A 10,157-nucleotide genomic window follows, 5' to 3' on the forward strand; every position below is an offset into this window, starting at 1 on the left:
TCTGTTCTTTTGTGTCTCACACATGGTCGCCCTCCTCCTCCTCCTGCTCCTCTCCCCACGTCTTTGTCCTTCAAGCAGAGGTAGGGGGACCCCCTCCCTCCTCCCCCTCCTCCTACACTGCAAAAAATATCCATCTTATCAAGTCATTTAATCCAGCTGTAACATCTTATTTTTCTTATACCAAGTAAATAAAATCTGCTAGTGGGTTGAGTTTATTTCACTCATTTCCAATGTAAATCAACTTGTTTCACAAATTTTCTTGAATCCTGGGTCCTATTCCAGGATATTGGCAGATTTCCAAAAGCCTAATTTAATATTTTTTAAGACCTTTCACTGCTACCTAGAATTGAATTTGAGACCAATTTAAAAGGCAAAATAATGAAACAAAGCTGGAAAACCTGCCTATTTCCAACTGAACATAGTTGATCAAGGTTATGCAGCTATAAACCTGAAGAATAAGAAAAAGGACAGCAGGAAATTAATTGTGAAAGGGAAAAAGTCCAATGGAAAAAAAAAAGTTTTGCATACTGTACTACTAACCCCTGTTCCGTATTAACCCGGGCGGACAGGCAGCACAAAGAAACCTATCATTGCATGGTAAAAAAAAAAAAAAAGACCTCTACCAACTGTATTTAATCATTTTAATAATTTTTAAAGGCTTAAATTTAGGAAATGTATTTTAAGACTGTTTCAGACACAGGGACCCTGTTTTCTTGACACCAGTAGAGTGATCTGCCCAATTCTGCCTTTGTTTCAAAATACTGACACTGAAACAAGTGAAATTGAATTAGAGGCAAGTGGTATTATCTCACCCAGTTGGCAGAACTTTAAGATTTTAAGACTGCATATGATGTTAAGATGGATGTTTTTTGCAGTGCACCACCCCTCCCTCTGTCCCCCCTTGCTGAAGAAGTCTCCTGGGGTCATGTTAATTGCACGAGGGGGCTCTCTCTCAAACACTCCACTGAGAGGAGGAGGAGGAGGAGGAGGAGGAGGAGGAGGAGGAGGAGGAGGAGGAGGAGGAGGAGGAGGAGGAGGAGGTGGTGGTGGAGGTGGTGTTGGTGGTGGAGGAGGTGCACTGGGATCGGCTCAATACAATCCCATCTGTAATCACAGTCGGTCTAATCTGCTCTCATGTCAGATTTTCACCATTTTTGCCCTTGATCGGCATCGGTATAATCTGAATGGGGATCAGCAGCTCAGGAGGGAGTGTAATGGCTGCGTTGTGATAATCACCAGGACTGAGCAACGAGTAATCTCTGCCAACGGTTAGCACAACCCGGCTCAAACACCCAGCTGGGCTTTGTTAAGACTGGGCTTAAAACACTGAAAATTGTAATACATTTGGTACTACAAATCTGTGTGATTTGGGTGTTATTGAGGATGAATTTCATTTTGTTTTTTATTGTACAAGGTATAATGACCTGAGGAATTCTTTGTTTGAAAAAATGCAAGAGAAAATTTCTCATTTATTCTGGTCTTGTGAAGGCAATATGTTAAAATGACTTTTCAAAGAAGAAGTTTTTATTTTGGCTAAATGTCTAGAGAGTATTTTGTACCCTTAAGTATGTGTAAATATTGTTATCATATGGATACAGAACTTGGTTTGCTGACTGTATGGGTCGCCATGTTGGACATACAGTATGTATGTGATGTACTGTAGTGTCTTGTAAGCCCATATGGGCTGGGCACCTAACTGGTGCATGACACTTGAATAAATCAAATCATCATCAAAAATTTTCAGCCAGCATAATAGCCAACACAGCCAACGTTTTGACAGAAGTCGTCTTCAGGGGTATGAAAACTAATTTTGAAATTGAACAAACTAACTGGAATAGCAGGCCTACTCCAGCGTTACTGAGTGCGTTTCCTCATTGAGAGCATTTATTGCTACTGTCGGTTTGGGAATGCATCACCACAATACACTTTTGACAGTCCTTTCTTGACAGATGACTCATAATGGCCTGCGTCAATGTCACCATGACAAAATTCCCTGTATGTTTATTGTACTTGGTGCATAATGTGATTGTGAGATATCGAATGAAATGCTAGAGGACAAAGAGAAAGCACCTTGGCAAAAAAGAAAATCCAGTCTAGACTTTCAGCTGTCTTTAAAAACTTCATACAACTGAACTGAAAGAAAAAGCATTCATCTGTCTCCAAGAAAGTGACAGAGTTGTTCTTGGCTACAGTCAACTTAAGCCTCTTTCTCTCCAGTCAAAGTGTCTCTGAGTCACACGTGGCCAATGGTTACGCTCCCTGGCACCGCACCCGCTGTCATTGCCACGACGATAATCAAGATACAAACCCATCGCCATAACAACGGTGAAGGCCAGGTGAAGGGGGGCAGGGGGGGTTGCTAATTGAGTCACACATTGAGAAATGGAACAATATACTGTCCTTAAACGAGAGCATTACTAAAAACAGCGCTCCTCACCGTCTCTCCTAAGTGAAATCACATTGATGAACCACTTATTCCTGAACAATGCACACCTCACCCCACCCCCGCCTCCATCACAGAACAAGTACCACCCCGAAAAAGCATCTCCTCGTGGTTGCTAGGCAACTGAAAATAAGCGTGAGAGGAGTGTGGCCATCCTTCAGCGATGGAGAGAAAGAGGAGAAATGAAGGAGAGGGATAAAGGAGGAGGAGGAGGAGGAGGGAGGAGAGAGACTGTCCGTTAGAAAAGCCAAAGCTGACACACTACAGAAGACTCGATCTGAGTGGGAGGAGGTGCAGAGGACAGGAGGAACGAAGCTGAAAGAAGGCTGCTGGACCTTCATCAAGCAGCAGCACACGTGTGTTGATAATGACAGATGAAGGTGCGAGGTGCAGACCCAGATCCAGGTGTTTCATTCAATTTGATATCTAGTTCATGTGCCATGCCATCATCGATTTAGCTTACCTAGACTTAACCATTGTTAACCAGACCCCCCCCCCCCCCCTTCTAATGAAAGATGTCAATTTGGTAAATATCCGCACAGTGATGTGATTTAAGTAACACATTCTGAGTAAGAATCGGGGCAGAAAACCTTTTGTCCTCTAGCCACAGTGATTAGTACATCCCAAAAATTCACCAGTCTCTTTCTTTCATTATTTTACCGGCTCAATAGATTTTTAGAATGGAACAGGACCTCCAAATCATGGCTGGTTACCTGCCAAATTGGCTGCTAGATTAGACAAATATTTAGCTGGTGGTCCGATTTAACATTTAACATTTAACGGGTGGTCATTTCCCAACATGGTGAGAATGAATTTATAGTACTCAAAGCCAGCTGGTGTGAAAAATGGATTGTGCCCAGCCTGCCTGCCCCCCCCCCCGCCCCCCATGCAGACAACAGCAGGGATTGGTGGTCCTTTGATAACCAGACAATCATCCCCCCCCCATTTCCCTTTCAGCCACAAGCAGAAGAACCAGACTCTCCCACAAAAGGAAGGTCGGCGAGGCTTTGATTACCTCCACTGGGTCACAATTCAAACGCAGCGGCACCATTCAGCTAACTGGGTCAGTGCCACTGTGACTGTCACTGCTGACACCAGCTGGTCAAAGGGGGGAACTGCGCTTCTCCAGCCTCTGACAGCTGCTTTGACTGGACCAATGATGCATGAACAGCCAACAAAAACAAGAGAATATTGTTCTACTGGCCTGATAGTGAACCATTTGAATGGTGTGTGTTGGGCCTAACCACAACATTTTTCCCCACTACAGCAATAAATGGCTTCAAAGACACAAACCCACTGGAGTGAAAGCAGAGAGGAAAACAGACTTGATAAGAGACAGCAGCAGTGGGTTGTCGCTTCTTATTCAGCAGCTCCTTTGAATGGCAGTACTAATCTGAATAGGTCCAGACAAGCCAATGTCAGTCAGGCTTGATGACGCTGAATCCTAATTTTTAATATTTACTTATCCAGGGTAGGTTTGCTGAACACATATGTCTTTTTCAGAAGCCCATTCACACCTGGGATATGCCCAGTAAAACCAGTCAACTACTGTTGTACTGCTGCCACTAAGCAGCTCCACTTGTGTAGCTGGGGTTTTGATGCCTTGCTCATTCACTCCTTCACTTTCCCCACCCCGATTTCCCCAGTCAGTGTGGAGAATTGAACCGGCCACCTTGCAGTCACAAGTCTCTAACCACTGGGCTGGTCACTCCATTAGAGACCATACTTTGGATGTAACTATCCTGGCACACTTCCCTCCCATTAATTTGTTAAGACAAGACTAGTTTGGGGTAACACATATCTGTGTTACTAAGTGTTCATTCTGATTACTGTCATATTTTAAAATGTTAACAGGGCGGGTGAGGTAATGTTATCTCAACAGCTGAATTTCCCCTTGTGATAAGTATCTATCTGCATATTCATATTGAGACCACACTTCATCCGGAAGACTCAAGCCCTGTGATGGCAAACATCCAGCCTGCTGAAGTGTCTTTGAGCAAGACACTGAATCTCTACAAACTGCACTCTTCTGTAGCTGACCCTGACCTCTGACCTGCCTGTGGAGGCGGGCGAGAGAAAAGAGAATTTCCCTACAGGGATCAATAAAGTATCACATTATTGTTATCCTAATTATTATTGTGTTGAAACATAACTAGACACGGGGATGTGTTGTAAATGTCATGTCCTTTTCCACAGTGTCAGAGTAAAGCCACTTCCCCACTCTCTTTCCTCTTCACAGTTTGCCTGGCTCAGAGCGCTGTTCCCATTCCAAGGCTGGTCAGGCCGGGTTAGACTGCATATAGCCTGTGGGAAAGTCAAGCTCTCTGGACTGGTAGAGGGGTTGAATTCCATACAGATGGCTATGAAATCACACACACCAAAAAGACTTCCAATATCTGCTGGCTGTGACTATGGGCTTAAGTGTGACAGAGGATAGGCATGATCCCAGCAGGGGAGAATGAATGTAAACCAGCAGCTACAGCACAGGAAATAGAGCCTATACCGTCAATAAAATCCATAATACTGTGGGTCAATCCTTTGGCAAGAGGATACAATACAATTCAATTAGGACAGCCTGTTAATTTCTATACCACTGTGATGAAAGTCTAACTGATGAATGCTTCAGGTAGACTTTGTCTTTGGTATTAGGAGGATTGTTGTTCATTTTATCATACAGTTTGCATGGATTCAAATATGTGCAAGCATTCAAATCTGAAGGATCTAAAGTGCATTCAAATATAGGCCTGTGGCCATATCATTCATCAAACTGTCTCTGTATGCAAAGTAAGAGCTCAGAGTGAAGAACACAGGCCAGAGTGGGGAAATTACCACCAGCCACCAGCCTAATGTTGGTCATTTTTGGCTGTGGCTGGTAGGCTTGTGTAATCAATGAGCCACTTTGGCAGCTAACCAACCATCGTGTGGAGGCTGTTTTCCATTTTAAAAGTCGTATTTGTCCTGGAAAATAGGTGTATTTTGGAATCCATCGCTACTGAGGCCAGTGGATAAAGGAGTCAGTTTTCTGTCCTGAATAACACCAGCTGTGGTGGGCTACTCACACAGTTTGACAACGTGACAAGGTTAATTATGCTCTTCAGGATCAAAGCATGCTGCTTTCATTATTTAGCCAACCTAGCTGCAAAAATAGTACATTCCTTATACAGCTTAGAATAGCCTATCCTCAGCACCGTTGCACAAACACCCACAATACCTAATGAGCAGAGAGGGAAAATACCAACCAGCTGTGTGTTTCTGTGAATGTTAAGTTTAACGTGTACGCTGCCAGCCAATCTGGCAAATAACTAGTCATCCTCTGGAGGTCGTTTCTGTTCTAAAACTCACATAGCTGGTTAACGGTGAAATATAGTCATCAGCCACTGTATCCGCCGGTAGACAGGAAGGCTAGTTTCCTGCACGGCTGATAAGGTCAAGTCTACTGTGACTGAGCAGGGTCGAACACTTGTAAACTGCGGCCATGGTTGATAAATTTGTCTACTCTACCAGATGTTCCAGTCTAAAGATCTTGTTAGTTTCCTTTGTAAGTTAGTTTCCATTTGCCTAAACATTGAGCCTAACCCTTTCCTATATACACTGAATGTACTAAATATTAGTGACACCTTCCTGATACTGAGTTGCAGCCCCTTTATCTCAATTGTCTCCAAAGCTTACAAATCCTTCTATAACTCGTCTGCTTCTCTTTATAAACAGCTTCTCCTTTGTGACTGCCTGGTACAGATTTAATAAGTGAAATCAATAAAGCATAATGGCTTTTACCTGGATTCACCTCATCAGTGCAGTACTTCATGAAAAGAGACTGAAAAGAAAGTGAGAAGTGAAAGTATCCCTGATATTTTGTACATTCAGTGTATGTCTGTAACAGCCATGACTTTTCCCTCACTTGGCCAGAGCTGTTGCCGGCATGGTGGGTTCATGGTATCAGAGAGCCAGTTGCCAGAGGTTTGAAGTGTTTCCCCTGGATTACCTCTTAGGGTGATCCAAGGTGCAAAAGTCTCAAGAGTGATCCGGGCTTACTGATACCGAGCTTCTCCCTGGGTACAGCTAATTGAAAGCAGACAGGCAGCAGACGGTGAAAGTGGACTTTTCTCCATGCAGGGCAGGGTAGCCTGCCCCGTCAAAGGTAGGGTAAACATTTCTGCCTGAGATCATGTTACCAAAGCGGTGCACAGGTTCTAAATAAAGGTCCCTGACCAGTCCGATCTGGCTCTGTGGTGCGTGTGTGTGTCTGGTGTGTGGGTGGATGTCACATCCACCAGCCAACTCAGAGGGTTCCTACACATTCATCAGTTTCAAAATACCACACTTTTTCCTGTACCTTATTTTCGTTCAGTATGATGTATGCTGATATTGGCAGTGTAATACAACTATCCACTTGGCCATATCACTCAACTGCCTTATCACTCTATAGCAGAGGTGGGGACTCGAGTCACATGACTTAGACTCGAGTGAGACTTGAGTCACAATTTTAATTGCTTGAGACTTGACTTGATGCATGAAGAGAAGACTTGAGACTTGACTTGGGTTCTGGTGACTTGGGACTTGAATTTGACTTGACTTGAATTTGACTGAAAGTTTTTAGATTTGTTCCACCAGAAGACTGCATTTAAATTCTGTTTTCTGAATTTGTATGGAATGATTGAATTTATTGAAGTTGAAACTGATTATAGAAATCAAACTCATGATGCTCTTACCAAGTTTTTATCCTATTAAAACCATATTGCATTGAAAAGTCCTAGATATTTAGTTTTCTTTAAGATATTAAATTGATACTGGACTCTTGATTTGTTCTGCCTTGACTTGGTGTTCTACACTTGAGACTTGACATTAATGACATGGACTTGACTTGGTAATCTACATTTAGACTTGAGACTTGACTTGCAACTTGTGCCTCAAGATTTGAGACTGACTTGGGACTCGAGCAAAGTTGACCTGGTCACATCTCTGCTCTATAGCTTAAGATATAAACTGAAAATGCCACAATTTGTTAAATGACAGTGGGTTTACAGTCATAAAATCAAGTGTACAGGCTTATTTGTACATTTTCCAGACTTTTCAAAGACTTGAAAATGATCAAGCTAATTTTCCAGACCTTTCCATGTTTTCCGGTCCTGTGGAGGATCCCTGATCTTGAGGTTTCACCACACACTGAGTTGCCCCAACTCAGGCAGACAATGTTGTTTGAATCTTTGCAGTAAGAAAGACAGTTTGTAAGGGGGGGAGAAAAAAATCATATCTTCAAAGAGATTTTATTTCTGGTTTATGAATTCATTCTCTGGGGAATATGAATTCTGGGAAGAATGCCCTGCAGAATCTGTCTGAACCCAGATACAAGTTATCATCGGCGGCCTTCAAGTCGCAGCCTGCAGGCATTCTCCACAAAAACAAGTTGCATCCAAAGCTATAAAGACACATCATATGCCATTTCTACAATTCCAGCACTCCAACGGTCACTGAGGGCTTCTGGCAGTCGGTATGTTACCACAAAATAGTCCATAAATCCCCCTTTATGCTCTGACATTTTGAGTCTTACGGTTGTGCCTCAAAATATGATGCCAATTCCAGAGGCCGGGACCAATCATTTTTGGGTGCTGTGCCACAAAAGGCTTACCGTTGTGCTCAGCAATCTAAACATTCACGGATGGGGTCTGGCTTCTTTAAGCCGTACTCAGCTCAACCTCCATCTTGCAGTTTCAATGTGTTTTTTGAGTGGAATGACTGAAAACAGATGCAAATCCTGCTGTGTGAGAATTTGTTAGATGGATGAATATCAACTACACTGGCACCACACAAACCCTGCACTGTAAGCATGCAGACTGCAGATGTACTGTTGAAGTCAATTTATATCTAGATTGGCAAATCAATTGTTTAATCTAATCCTCATTGTGATACCCATCAGGAAGATGTCTTAAAGGAAAATTCCACCCTAAAAACACTTTTAACACTGTTGGCAGCTATTGGTGATGTACCTTGCATTTCTGGGGCCATTTTAGTGTTTGGTGGTGTGTTTTGTTCGTTTCTTATTCTCATGGATAACTGGCCAAACATAGACGGCGTGGCGTAACATCAAGCAGAACATTTTTCAGCTATCTGAAACATCAACAGTAAACACAAAGTTTTGTTGTCAGTGGCTCAGAATCAAAGACCAAAGGCTTCTTTCTAGATCCCACCACCAAACGTTCAACATACAGGAAGAAATGTATCATTGAAGAGGCAGAGATACCAGTTTCACCGCCGACCTCAATGGACCAGAATGCAATGCAACCACAAGACATGTTGTGTTTTGTGTAAGGGGGGGTGACTCTCTTTTTCTCCACTGGAAAACCTCCCGCACTCTCACTCTTACTGGGCTATCACTATGACTGTCGCTCTCTCCACCTACATGAATAGGGCTAAACCACAGTTGAATGCAACAAGTTACCCCCCATTCTCTGGGGGTTGTTGAAAGGCATTCTGGGAAACGTAGGAAATCGCAAACTGAAATAGAAGTAGACTTAAAAAAACTTTAATGTCCTCCAAGAGGCAATTTGTGGTACAACACAGAACATATAGACACATTTAAAGCACATCAAATCAAATAAACAGAAACGACAATAATCCAAATCATCTATAGCAGCCATCATAAATGCCATCACAGTCCAGGCAGACATTTAAAGTGCATATCGATAACTGTATACCTGAGCATATAAACCATTGAAAGCACATCAATAAACAGAAACCACAATAATCCAAAATCATCTATAGCAGCCATCATAAACATCCAGGCATTTAAAATGCACGCTGATAACTGTATACCAATAATTATAATAAAAATAACTAGTGAGTATACTGTACATCCCCTAGTCCATGTATTACCCAAGACTCCCCATGGCTACCGCATCTTGTTTAATTGAGTTATTGCCATGGGAATAAATGAGTTTTTTGCTCAGTTGGTTCTGATATTGGGGTATCTATACCTCCAACCAGAAGGGAGTAGCTGGAACTCAGTCAGCCTGCTCAGGTACAGGTGGTACAGGTCAGCCTGCTGCTCCCCCATGATTTTCCCACAGGTCTTAAGTAGTAGGCCAGGCCTTAAGTAGACCAGGCACATTGAGGGAAAGTGGGTTCACCAAAAAAACACGTCATCACAACATCCTGGAATACGTTTAACATCACAGACTGATGATATCTAACAGTGTAAGATTTTTTTTTCCTTTAAGAGCAGGGTGGGAAATTACCACCCGCCATAAGACAAATGCTGGTAATTTTTAGCTCTTGCTGATTACGTTTCACTGCTCGACCAGTCATTTTGGCAGATAACCAACCATCATATTGAGATTCTATTAAGTAAGCTTCCTGCCTTGTCTACATCTGTATGAGAGTTAATCAATAGACACTAGACAGCAGGCCTAAGGCTGACTGTCACCTCTGAGCTCACCAGAAAGGTTGTCTTTCCCCTCGTCTGTGAGTCACAGTGAGGGACGACAGAGACTATGACGAGGGAAAAGCAGTGGAGAAAAAAAAAGACCAAATTTATACTACAATTTCTGTTTTCTAAAAGCAGAGTGTCTACAATTAAGCCGATTACATCCAGTTTCAGGGGCTAAGCTGTGAGGCTGGATGTTTCTTTTGTTAGCCTGTGGTCCAGTTAAAAGATAAATACACCCTAAAGCACTTTAACACTTAAAAAACAGCCACTGGTGGTGCATGTTGCATTACT

The sequence above is a fragment of the Centroberyx gerrardi genome, chromosome 4, assembly GCF_048128805.1.
Source record: "Centroberyx gerrardi isolate f3 chromosome 4, fCenGer3.hap1.cur.20231027, whole genome shotgun sequence".
NCBI classification, from domain to species: domain Eukaryota; kingdom Metazoa; phylum Chordata; class Actinopteri; order Beryciformes; family Berycidae; genus Centroberyx; species Centroberyx gerrardi.